This window comes from Lontra canadensis, unplaced genomic scaffold (assembly GCF_010015895.1).
Source record: "Lontra canadensis isolate GAN:19392208 unplaced genomic scaffold, GSC_riverotter_1.0 scaffold35, whole genome shotgun sequence".
Taxonomy (NCBI): Eukaryota; Metazoa; Chordata; class Mammalia; order Carnivora; family Mustelidae; genus Lontra; species Lontra canadensis.
Genome location: NW_022631029.1, coordinates 437,862 through 448,870, shown reverse-complemented (window position 1 = coordinate 448,870; position 11,009 = coordinate 437,862). Strand labels below are relative to the sequence as shown.

At 38.8% G+C, this 11,009-nt stretch overlaps 1 pseudogene; it reads right to left on the bottom strand.

Moving 5' to 3' along the window:
• Window positions 1-8,324: 8,324 nt before the first annotated feature.
• On the bottom strand, window positions 8,325-9,168 carry LOC116874043 (annotated as a pseudogene).
• Between the last annotated feature and the right edge of the window lie 1,841 nt (window positions 9,169-11,009).

The window sequence follows — 11,009 nt, the reverse complement described above, 5'->3', positions numbered from 1 at the left end:
TCTGCACAGATAGGAATTTCTTTCCTAGTTTCTTGTTCCCAAGACACCAGCTTACCAGTCAGGAGAATCTATTTATTACTCTTCCCTGAACTCACTTGCCTCCCACAGAGCTAACCTCCTAGCACCTTATCCCAATCCAGAGTCCAAGATTTCACCAAATCTAAGACTGAAGGGGATTCCTTTACTAGGCTCCTTGGGTGTTGAAAATATTGACTTCACTGTGTGGGCACAGCACTGGTATCTCCAGATGATTGCTTTTCTCCCCTTCCAGAGGTGAGGAACTGTATTCTTTTGGCATAAAACCATGAGGACTATAGTTTTGCCTTCCATGACACTTGCCAAAAAAATTAAGAGTTCAATGTTTTAAGTAAATTAAGAGTTGTTGTATCATCTTAATATATAAAACATGTTAGTAATTAAAAGGAAAAAAAATATATATTTGGGTATAGAGCTTGAGGTTCACTAAATGCAGTCTTCTGGAGATGGAAGGTGGTGCCAGCTCACAATAATGTGAATGTATTTCATCACACCGAGCTGTGTAGTTAAAAATGGTTAAGGGCACTTGGGTGGCTCAATCGGTCAGGCCTAAGACCCTTGATGTCAGCTCAGGTCTGATCTCAGGGTAGTGAGTTCAAGCCACATGTTTGGTTCTGAACTGGTCATGGAGCCTATTTAAAAATAAAATAAAATAAGAGGTGGGTGAGATAGGTCATTGGGATTGAAAATCATATCTGCTGTGATGACCACAGGGTAATGAAAGGAAGTGTTGAATCTCTAAATTGTATATTTGAACCTAATATTTCACTGTATGTTAACTAACTTGAACTTTTTTTGTGTGGGTGTGGGGGAAAGAGTTTATTTTAAAAATTGCAGGGACAAAGTGAAGCAGAACTAACTTGAACTTAAATAAAAACTTAAAAAATAAGAGTATACTGGAGCATGTGGCTGGCTCATTCCCTTAAGAGTCCCTTCAGCTCAGATCGTGATCCCAGGTCCTGGGAACGAGTCCTATGTCAGGGTTGGGGTCATGGTCCCTAATCAGTGGGGAGCCTACTTCTCCCTCACCCTCTGCCCTCCCCCCTGCCTGTGCCCTCTTGATCTCTGTCAAATATTTAAATAATATCTTTATAAAAATGAGTATACTTAATGAATACTGAGAAATTTATAGAATTGTTGAATCATTATATTATACCCCTGAAATTAATAAAACACTTTATGTTAATTACAGTTAAATTAAAAAATGTTTTAAGACAAAATAAAAATAAATAAAAAGACAAAAGAAAAAAACAAGATTAGGTATGATTGTCCATATGGGACTAAGGTAATCACAATGGATTTCCAAATGTTGATGAAGGAGACAAAAGAGTTGGTGTTGGAGAGACTTTCAAAATGCTGCCCTGTTGAGTCTGAAGGTGGGGGAAGAGCCAGGAGCCCAGGAATGCAGGCAGCCAGGAAGGATACTGGAATTGGAAAGGACACAGATTCTCCCTTGAGCCTCTGGAAGGAGCTCAACCCTGCAGACATCTTGCTATTAGCCGGATGAGACTCCTTCCAAGGTTATGCCTCCATAACTGTAAGAGCACATGCTTTAAGCAACTAGGGTGAGGCTATTTTATAGCAGCAGGAAGAATCTCATATGGACATGGTCAATAAAATTATTTGAGGATATTAAGTTTAATCTTTCCAATTCATTCATAGCTTCCCTTGGATGAGGGCAATTTACATTTAAAGAACCCACATTCTGAAGGGTTTGAAGAGGTGGGGGGGTGGGAGTTTGGTGGAACCAGGTGGTGGGTATTGGAGAGGGCATGGATTGCATGGAGCACTGGGTGTGGTACAAAAACAATGGATACTGTTATGCTGAAAATAAATTAAAAAAATGATAAAAAAATAAAGAACCCACATTAATTAGAAAAAAAAAATCAATTTGGAGATGTTCTGCCCCATCAGCTGGTATAGTGAATTTCTTACAGCATAAATGTGAGTGTGGTCTGACTCTGCATCCTTTGAGGCAGTGACATAAGAAAGGAACTTAGCACCATAATTAAGGTCAGAGAAACACTGAGGCTACACCAAACATAAGTACCTCTTCAGAAAGACCTGGGTAACCTCAGTATGACATGTGAGTGACAATGTTTTCCTTCTGTGCTAGAATTTCACTCTTATGTTTTTAAACTTGTCAATAGAGGCTGAACCTGAAAACCCATAGTCACTCTGTCCATGTGCCCCAATAAAGGCAGGACCCTCAGTTATGGGCTTTCTTTCATGTGCTCTGAATCTCTATACCAACCCCCTAGACTTTTCTTACTCTACCCCCCAGTAATAACTAATAAACCTGGTTTTGTTAGAGTTCTCTGATGGGCATCACTGAGGTGTGTATTGCAATCACAACAAGAACCCAAGGGCTGGTACAGTCACAGCAGAGATTCTGGTTAGGGAAGTGTCTGTGGGAATGTCCACAAGCACAGAGGTGCAGGGGAGTGCCTGGGCTTTCCTGCCTGAGCACCCTGCCAGGTGCCTGACACTTAAACAGAACAGTGTTAGAGTCCACATTATCAGGAAGAGGAGTGAAGGTACTGATGTAAAAAAAAAAAAAATCAATATCGGAAGCCTCTGTACATGATTAAAATGTGTTACAAACTTCTGTTTATCAAAACATTGTGAAATTGACTTGAGCCTAAATTGTTGTCAAGACAGGTGAATACAAAAAACACAAATCCCATCAAATAAAAAGCTGTTATATTTTAAAAGTCGAATCAAAACCAATGAGGAAAGCAAGGCTTTGGAAATAAGTGTGTTTGAACAATTGGTGCTTAGTTAAATAACATAAATTTCTATCTTAATGTCAACCACTTGCTGGCATAAAGTAACTGAGGATGTAGAAAAATAAAATGACTAAAATGAACTTGTAGAAAAAAATGTAAAATAGCCACGGACATCTAGAAAAAGCTTTAGATTAATCCTCTGAGCATAAACCAGATGGAAGTAAAAGAACTGAGAACATATTTTAGAATGTTTGTTCCACTGCTTTGAAAAATGTCATTGGTATTTTGATCAGGAGGGCATTGAAAGTATAGATGGCTCTGGGAACCATAGACATTTAACAAAGTTTATTCTCCCAATCCATGAGCATGGAATCTTCTTCCATCTTTTTGTGTCTTTTTAAATGTCTTTCGTGAGTGTTCTGTAGTTCCTAGAGTAAAGACTCTTTATGTCTTTGGTTAGGTTTATTCCAAAGTATCCTATGATTTTTAGTGCTATTGTAAATGTAATCAATTCTCTAATTTCTCTTTCTATAGTTACATTGTTAGCGCATGAGAAAGCAACTGATTTTTGTGCATTAATTTTGTATCCTGCCACATTACTAAATTGCTGTATGAATTCTAGTAATTTGGGGGTGGAGTCTTTTGGATTTTTCACATAAAGTATCATGTCATCTGCAAAGAGAGAGAGTTTGACTTCTTCTTTGCCAATTTGAATGCATTTTATTTCTTTTTGTTGTCTGATTACTGTTGCTAGGATTTCTAGTACTATGTTGAATAATAGTGGCGAAAGCAGGCATCCTTGTCCTGTTCCTGATCTTAAGGGAAAGGTTCTGAGCCTTTCCCCACTGGTTTTTCATAGGTAGATTTTATGAAGTTGAGGAATATTCCCTCTGCTCCTACACTCTGAAGAGTTTTAATTATGAAATAATGTTGTATTTTGTTAAATGCTTTTTCTGCATCAATTGAGAGGACCATGTGGTTCTTGTTTCTTCTCTTATTTATGTGTTCTGTCACATTGATTGATTTGTGAATCAATCTACCGACCTGGTCATGGTAGATAATCCTTTTAATGTACTGTTGGATCCTATTAGCTAGGATCTTGATGAGAATTTTGGCATCCATATTCATCAGAGATATTGGTCTGTAATTCTCCTTTTTGATGGGGTCTTTGCCTGGTTTTGCGATCAAGGTCATGCTGGCCTCAGAAAGAGCTTGGAAGTTTTGCTTCTGTTTCTTTCTTTTCTTCTCTTTCTTTCTTTCTTTTGAAACAGCTTCAGAAGAATAGTTATTATTTCTTCTTTGAATGTTTGGTAGACTTCCCCTGGGAATCCATCAGCCCCTGGACTGTTGTTTTTAAAGAGGTGTATGTGTGTGTGTGTGTGTGTGTCTGAGGTCATTTTATTTATTTATGTATTTATGTATTTATTTATTTATTTAAATTTATTTTTTTAAATTTCTTTTCAGTGTAACACTATTCATTGTTTTTGCACCACACCCAGTGCTCCATGCAATACGTGCCCTCCCCAATACCCACCACCTGGTTCCCCCAACCTCCCACCCCCTGCCCCTTCAAAACCCTCAGGTTGTTTTTCAGTGTCTATAGTCTTTCATGGTTCACCTCCCCTCCGAATTAAGGAGGTTTTTGATCACTGCTTCCATCTCGTTACTGGTAATGGGTTGATTCAGTTTGTCAATTTCTTCCTCTTTCAGTCTTGGTAGTTTATAGGTTTCCAGGAATGCATCCATTTCTTCTACATTGCTTAACTTACTGGTGTATAGCTGTTGATAATAATTTCTCATAATGGTATTTATTTCCTTGGTGTTAGTCATGATTTCTCCCCTTTCATTCATAATTTTATGAAATTGGGTCCTTTTTCTTTTCTTTTGGGTAAGTCTGGCCAGTGGATTATTGATCTTTCAAAGAACCAGCTTCTAGTTTCATTGATGTATTCTACTGTATTTCTTGTTTCTAATTCATTGATCTTTGCTCTAATCTTAATTATTTCTTTTCTCATGTGTGGGGTAGGCTTAATTTGTTGTTGATACTCCAGATCTTTAAGGTACTATGAAAGTTTGTGTATTCTGGATTTTTCTTTTTTTTTTTTTTTTTGAGTGAGGCTTGGATAGCTATATATTATCCCTTAGGACCACTTTTGCCATATCCCATAGGTTTTGGACTGATATGTCTTTATTCTCATTTGTTTCCATGAATTCTTTAAGTTCTTTGATTTCCTGGTTGACCCAAATAGCTTTGAACAAGACGGTCTTTAGCTTCCAAGTGTTTGAATTTCTTCCAAAATTTTTCTTATGATTGAGTTCCAGTTGCAAAGCATTGTAGTATGAGAATATGCAATAAATAATCTGTCTTTGAGTATTGGTTGAGACCTGATTTGTGACCCAGTATGTGGTCTATTCTGGAGAAAGTTTCATGTGCACTACAGAATTTGTATGGAAACAGAAAAGACCCAGAATCACCAAGGAATTGTTGAAAAACAAAGAAAAAAGAAAAACAAAGCTGGAGGGCATCACATTGCCTGATTTCAAGCTATATTACAAAGCTGTGATCACCGAGACAGCATGGTACTGGCACTACAACAGACACATAGACCAATGAAACAGAATATAGAGCTCAGATACAGATCCTCAGCTCTATGGTCAAATAATTTTCAACAAAGCAAGATAAAATACCTAATGGAAAAAAGACAGTCTCTTCAGTAAATGGTGCTGGGAAAATTGGACAGCTATATATAGAAGAATGAAATTAGACTATTCCCTTAAACCATACACAAAAATAAACTCAAAATAGATGAGAGACCTCAATATGAGACAGGAAGCCATCAAAAACCTAGAGGAGAACATAGGCAGTAACCTCTTTGACCTTGACAACAGCAACTTCTTTCAAGACCCATTTCCAAAGGCAAGGAAAACAAAAGCGAAAATGAACTTTTGGGACTTCATAAAGATAAAAGCTGCTGCACAGCAAAAGATACAGTCGAAAAAACAAAGAGGCAACTGATGGAGTGAGAGAAGATATTTGCAAATGAAACTAAAAAGGGCTGATAGCCAAGATCTAGAAAGAACTTCTCAAACTCAACACCCCAAAAAACAAATAATCAAGCCAGAAAATGGGCAGAAGACATGAACAGATTCTTTTCCAAAGAAGACATACAAATGGCTAGCAGACACATGAAATAATATTCATTTCATTAGTCATTAGGGAAATTCAAATCCAAACCACACTGAGATACCACCTTATACTAGTTAGAATGGCAAAAATTAACAAGGCAAGAAACAAGTGTTGAAGAGGCTGTGGAGAAAAGGGAACACTGTTGGTGGGAATGCAAGTTGGTTCAGCCACTTTGGAAAACAGTGTGGAAGTTTCTCAAAAAATTAAAAATAGAACTACCCTATGACCTGACAATTGTACTACTGGGTATTTATCCCAAGATACAGATGTAGTGAAAAGAAGGGCCATATGCACCACAATGTTCATCACAGAAATGTCCATAATACCCAAACTGTGGAAAGAGCCAAGATGAACTTCAACAGATGAATGTATAAAGAAGATGTAGTCCATATGTACAATGGAATATTACTCAGCCATCAGAAATGTTGAATACCCAGCTTTTGAATCAACATGGATGGGAGTGGAGGAGATTACATTGAGTGAAATAGTCAAGCAGAGAAAGTCAATATCATATGGTTTCACTTATTTATGGAACATAAGGAATAGCATGGAGGACAGTAAAAGAAGGAAGAGGAAGATGAAGAGGGATAAATCAGAGGAGGAAATGTACCATGAGAAACTATGGACTCTGGGAATCAAACTGATGGTTTTAGAAGGGAGAGGGGTGGGGGGATGGGTGAGCTTGGTGAAGGATATTAAGGAGGGCACAAGGATTGCCTGGAGAACTGGGTGTTATACACAAACAATGAATTATGGAACACTACATCAAAACCTAATGATGTAGTGTATGATGAGTAATATAACATAATGGAATAAAAAAAGAACTGAGAATATATTTGATGGATTCTAGGGCATGATTTGCACATTTTCTAGTTTCTTGGGCTGGAATACCGCTGATGTAAATTCTAAGAAAATTTAAAAAGAAGTATAAATCTATAGAAAATATATAGAACACTTTGGATATTACAGAAAATAAAATGTAGACATGAGAAAAGATACTTTAAAGCAATTAGAATAAAAATATCTAAGATGCAAAAAGATCTAAGCATGGAAACCAAAAATATAGGAAGAATACATGCTAATGTGCTAAACTTTGTAACAATCTAATGAAATGAAATTATAGTATTAAGGAAACCTTAATCAATCTCACTGTAGGCTGTGATTTATTTCTAAGGATGCAGCCCCCCAGAGACAGAACACTTCATAGCTGGAATGTTGACTTCTAGAAGTGGGAATTTATAATTTAGGCAATAAACTATTACAATAATATTTGACTGGAGGCAACATAACCTGATGCCTGAGAGAGCCTTGGAATCAAGCAGCCCTCCATAGACCTCAGAAGGTGTGAGCCTTTTCACCACAGCCTTGACCTTGAGTGAGTCAGCTACATAATTTCTACCTCCCCCTCCATAATAAACAGGGAATCATACTAATCACATGAGTATTTTTGGAAAACTTACATGAGATAATGTGTATAAACACTTTAAACAGTGCTGGAAGACTGGTATCATTATTTACTGTTATCAAGATCCATATCAATAACCAAATTTCTTGGGCATCCGAGTGGCTCAGTCAGTTAAGCCTCTGCATTCAGCTCAGGACATATGGAGGTGCCTGTTTAGCAGGTAGTCTGCTCCTCCCTCTTCCTCTCCCCACGCCTTGTGCAGTCTCTCTCTCTCTCTCAAATAAATACATAAAATCTTAAAACAAAACAAAACATAACCTCAACAAATTTCTTTTCTAGTTCAAAAGATTTCATTAAATCCGTGCATTTTTTTTCTGGTCCTGACTCTATTTAACCACCCACCCATCTATTTTTCACTCAACAAATACTTACTGAGCATAAACTACATACTGAGAACTGTACTAGGCACTGAACTTTCAAAGATAGGTAAGAGACAGTTCTGAAATTCAGGGAATCTATATTGTGGACAGCTGAGAAGTTTAGTAAAGTTGATGTCACTGGAAGGAAAGTGAATCAGATCAGGGAAAAATAAAAGGAGGGGGGGAAATATTTGAGTTGATTCACATGACTGGAGAAAACATCTCTGTAAATGAGTTTTTAGGACAGTTCCAAAATAGGCACATATCCATCACTCTGAGTGTATATATTAAATACATGAGATTTGACTTATTGTTTTAAGAACTCCAAGCCATTACCAAAGATTACTGAGAAAATACCAGTTTGTATTCACACCAGTGAAAATGAATGATTATAAAGTGAAAACAGGAACCCAGGTTACAACCTGAAGAAAAATAGAAGACCCTTGTCTTCCTCAACAAGGAAAGAATGCTTTAAAATGTGTACAACTGGAGAAAAAATAAAAAAAATATTTGATGAAGAAAGCCAGGATGTCTGGAGGCCCAGCTACTCAGGTGAGTCCAATAGTGGTCCTGATACTGAGAGGAAACATCCTATCAAAGGGCCTATTAATGGCCCCCTTCATGTCCCTGTTCCTCAAGGTATAGATGAAAGGGTTCAGCATGGGGGTGTCAATAGTGCACATCACCGAGGCCACCAGATTCATCCTAGTGGATGAAGTTGCTGTAGAACTGAAGTCTACCCCAAGGCCAGTGCCACAGAACAAGGAGACCACTGAGTGGTGAGACGAGCATGTAGGAATGACTTTGTATTTGCCTACAACTGAGGAAGTGCTGGGTATGGGAGAAAGAATTTGATTGTAAGAAAAGTATTTCTTGGAAAGGAATCACAGCCAGAAGACCAGTTGCAGAATACAACACTATGCTATTGATGAGGGTGTCAGAACAGACAAGCTTCAGGATTTCAGGAAGATCACAAAAAAGTGTCAGATTTCCATGATTGTGTGGAAGGACAGCCTCAAAAGGGTCAAGGTCTTAAGCAGTGAGACTGCAACACCAGTACCCCAAGGCCAGCAGCCCACAGAGCTGGGGGTTCATGATGACCTGGTAGTGCAGGGGGGTGACAGATGGCCACATAGTGGTCATAGGTCATCATAATCAGGAGCAAATTATCCAGGCATCCAAACACACATGCAAAAGAAATATCTGGCTAAGGCATCCTACATATGTTATGGCTTTGTTGTGAGTCTGGATGTTCAGCAGCATCTTAGGGCCAGTGGTGGAGGTGAAACAGATATCAGCAGAGGACAAGATGGAGAGGAAGAAGTACATGGGTGTGTGGAGGTGGTAGTCTGAGCAGATGGTCAGGATGATGAGCAGGTTCCCAGTGAACATGTCTAAGTATATGAACAGGAACAGCCCAAAGAGCATGAACTGAACCTCCAATGTCACTGAAAACTCCAGAAGGAGAAATACTGAAGCATGTGTTTGATTCCCTGATTCCTTGCGGATGAAATAACTAGAAGGAACAAGGAAAAAACAACATTCAATGAGCATCACATTGATAGGACAGAAATGTGATTGCCTTTAATTTTCAGTAAATGGATTAATAAAGTATTACTCTGTTATAATTGCCTCAGTTGGGGAATTTGAAATGCTTCCATTCCTGTGCTGCCACTACTATCTGGAAATATAGTCCTGGTTCCAAAGCAGTCATGCCCGTTATAGCTTGGCTACTCCGTGTGCTCCAAGGACCAGCAGGAGCAGCATTGCCCAGCTTCTTTGAATGCAGAGTCCAGGCCACATTCAGACTTGCTGAATCTGAAACCACATTGTGACAAGATTCCGGGGATTCCCATGCTCAATCATGACTGAATAGTGCTGGTCTAGGTCATCTGTGGGTTTCAGTCCTTCGCCTTTTATCTCCTCGCTTTTATTTTCCTCTACACCTTCCCTCGAACAACCTTACTTCATATGTAGGCAAAAATAGGACTCGATAATTAGGGCTGTTTTCTGCCATCTGTGTTGAGGCAACAATTTTCATACATTGGTCTTTATTATTCCAAACACCATGTATGAATCCTATCTTTAGTTTTTCAGAGCAAGTATCTATGACTTTCACAATGATTTGTATTGCCTATATGACCAGATTACATTATTTATCATGTTCATTTTGTGACACTCTGTCATTGGAAAGCCTGCCATAATTCCTTCTTTTATCTTTAAGTAGAATTTGTTTAAGCATCATTTTTAAAAGTAAATAAATAAGCATATTACACTGATCTTAAATTAGGGCATATTTTGTTTTTAAGGTTAGGGTTCCAAATTCTGCACATTTCATGACTCTAAGTCAAGGCTCTTCTCACTGCACAGGGCTGCCTCAGGAAGTGCCTCACAAATAAAAGGAAAGGGTAACATTGGACTAAAGCAGAACCAGAGAGGTGAGCAGACATAAGGGATGGTGGGTTTCTGCGGCAGGACAGTGTCCCTGCAAAGACGCTCTGAGAAGAGAAGCAAGAAAACAGATGTAGTGAGGAGCAGGAATCCTCTTGAGACATGAAATTTGCAAAACTCTAAATCAATCCCATTTCAGTATCTCATCAGCCTGACTGTTTCCCCAGAATACATGGTTAATAAAAGCTTTCCATTTTCCCAGAGTACTTACTGGACTGCTCTGCCTTCCCCTGATCCCTCACTCAATTCATTTGGCTCTATGGGCCTTCCTTTCAAGGACAATTGATATAGAAAGGACAAGAAGTTGGGATCAGGTGCTGGTTCTTTGGTGTGAGTGGACATCTCAGAGAGGCATGGAGAGGATGCTGTTAGCCTGCAGCTGATGAGGACCAGGTGAGCTCTACAGAGGGGGATTCACAGGCTGAATTGTCAGAGCTCCTTATTAAATAAATTCCCTTCGTGTTACTCAATTCTCTAAGCAGTTCAGCTCTCCTGAAGCCAAGGGACCATAAATAAAGGAAAGTTTTCTGCCATTTCAGTCCCTGTGTCTCCACCTTGGGAGCCAGCTGCATATTCCATTTCTCCCAATTAGTCCATCTCCCCTGGAATGGACATCTTTTCAATGTATCTAACCTTTCTTGTAGGCACATGAAAAAGACCACCCTGTGAGCCTCTGAGCTGCTGCTACATTGGGAGTGACATTCTCCAGTGTCTGACTCGGAGATATACTTATGTCTCCTGACCACATCCATCCCAACTAGGACCCTCCCAGGAACCATCAC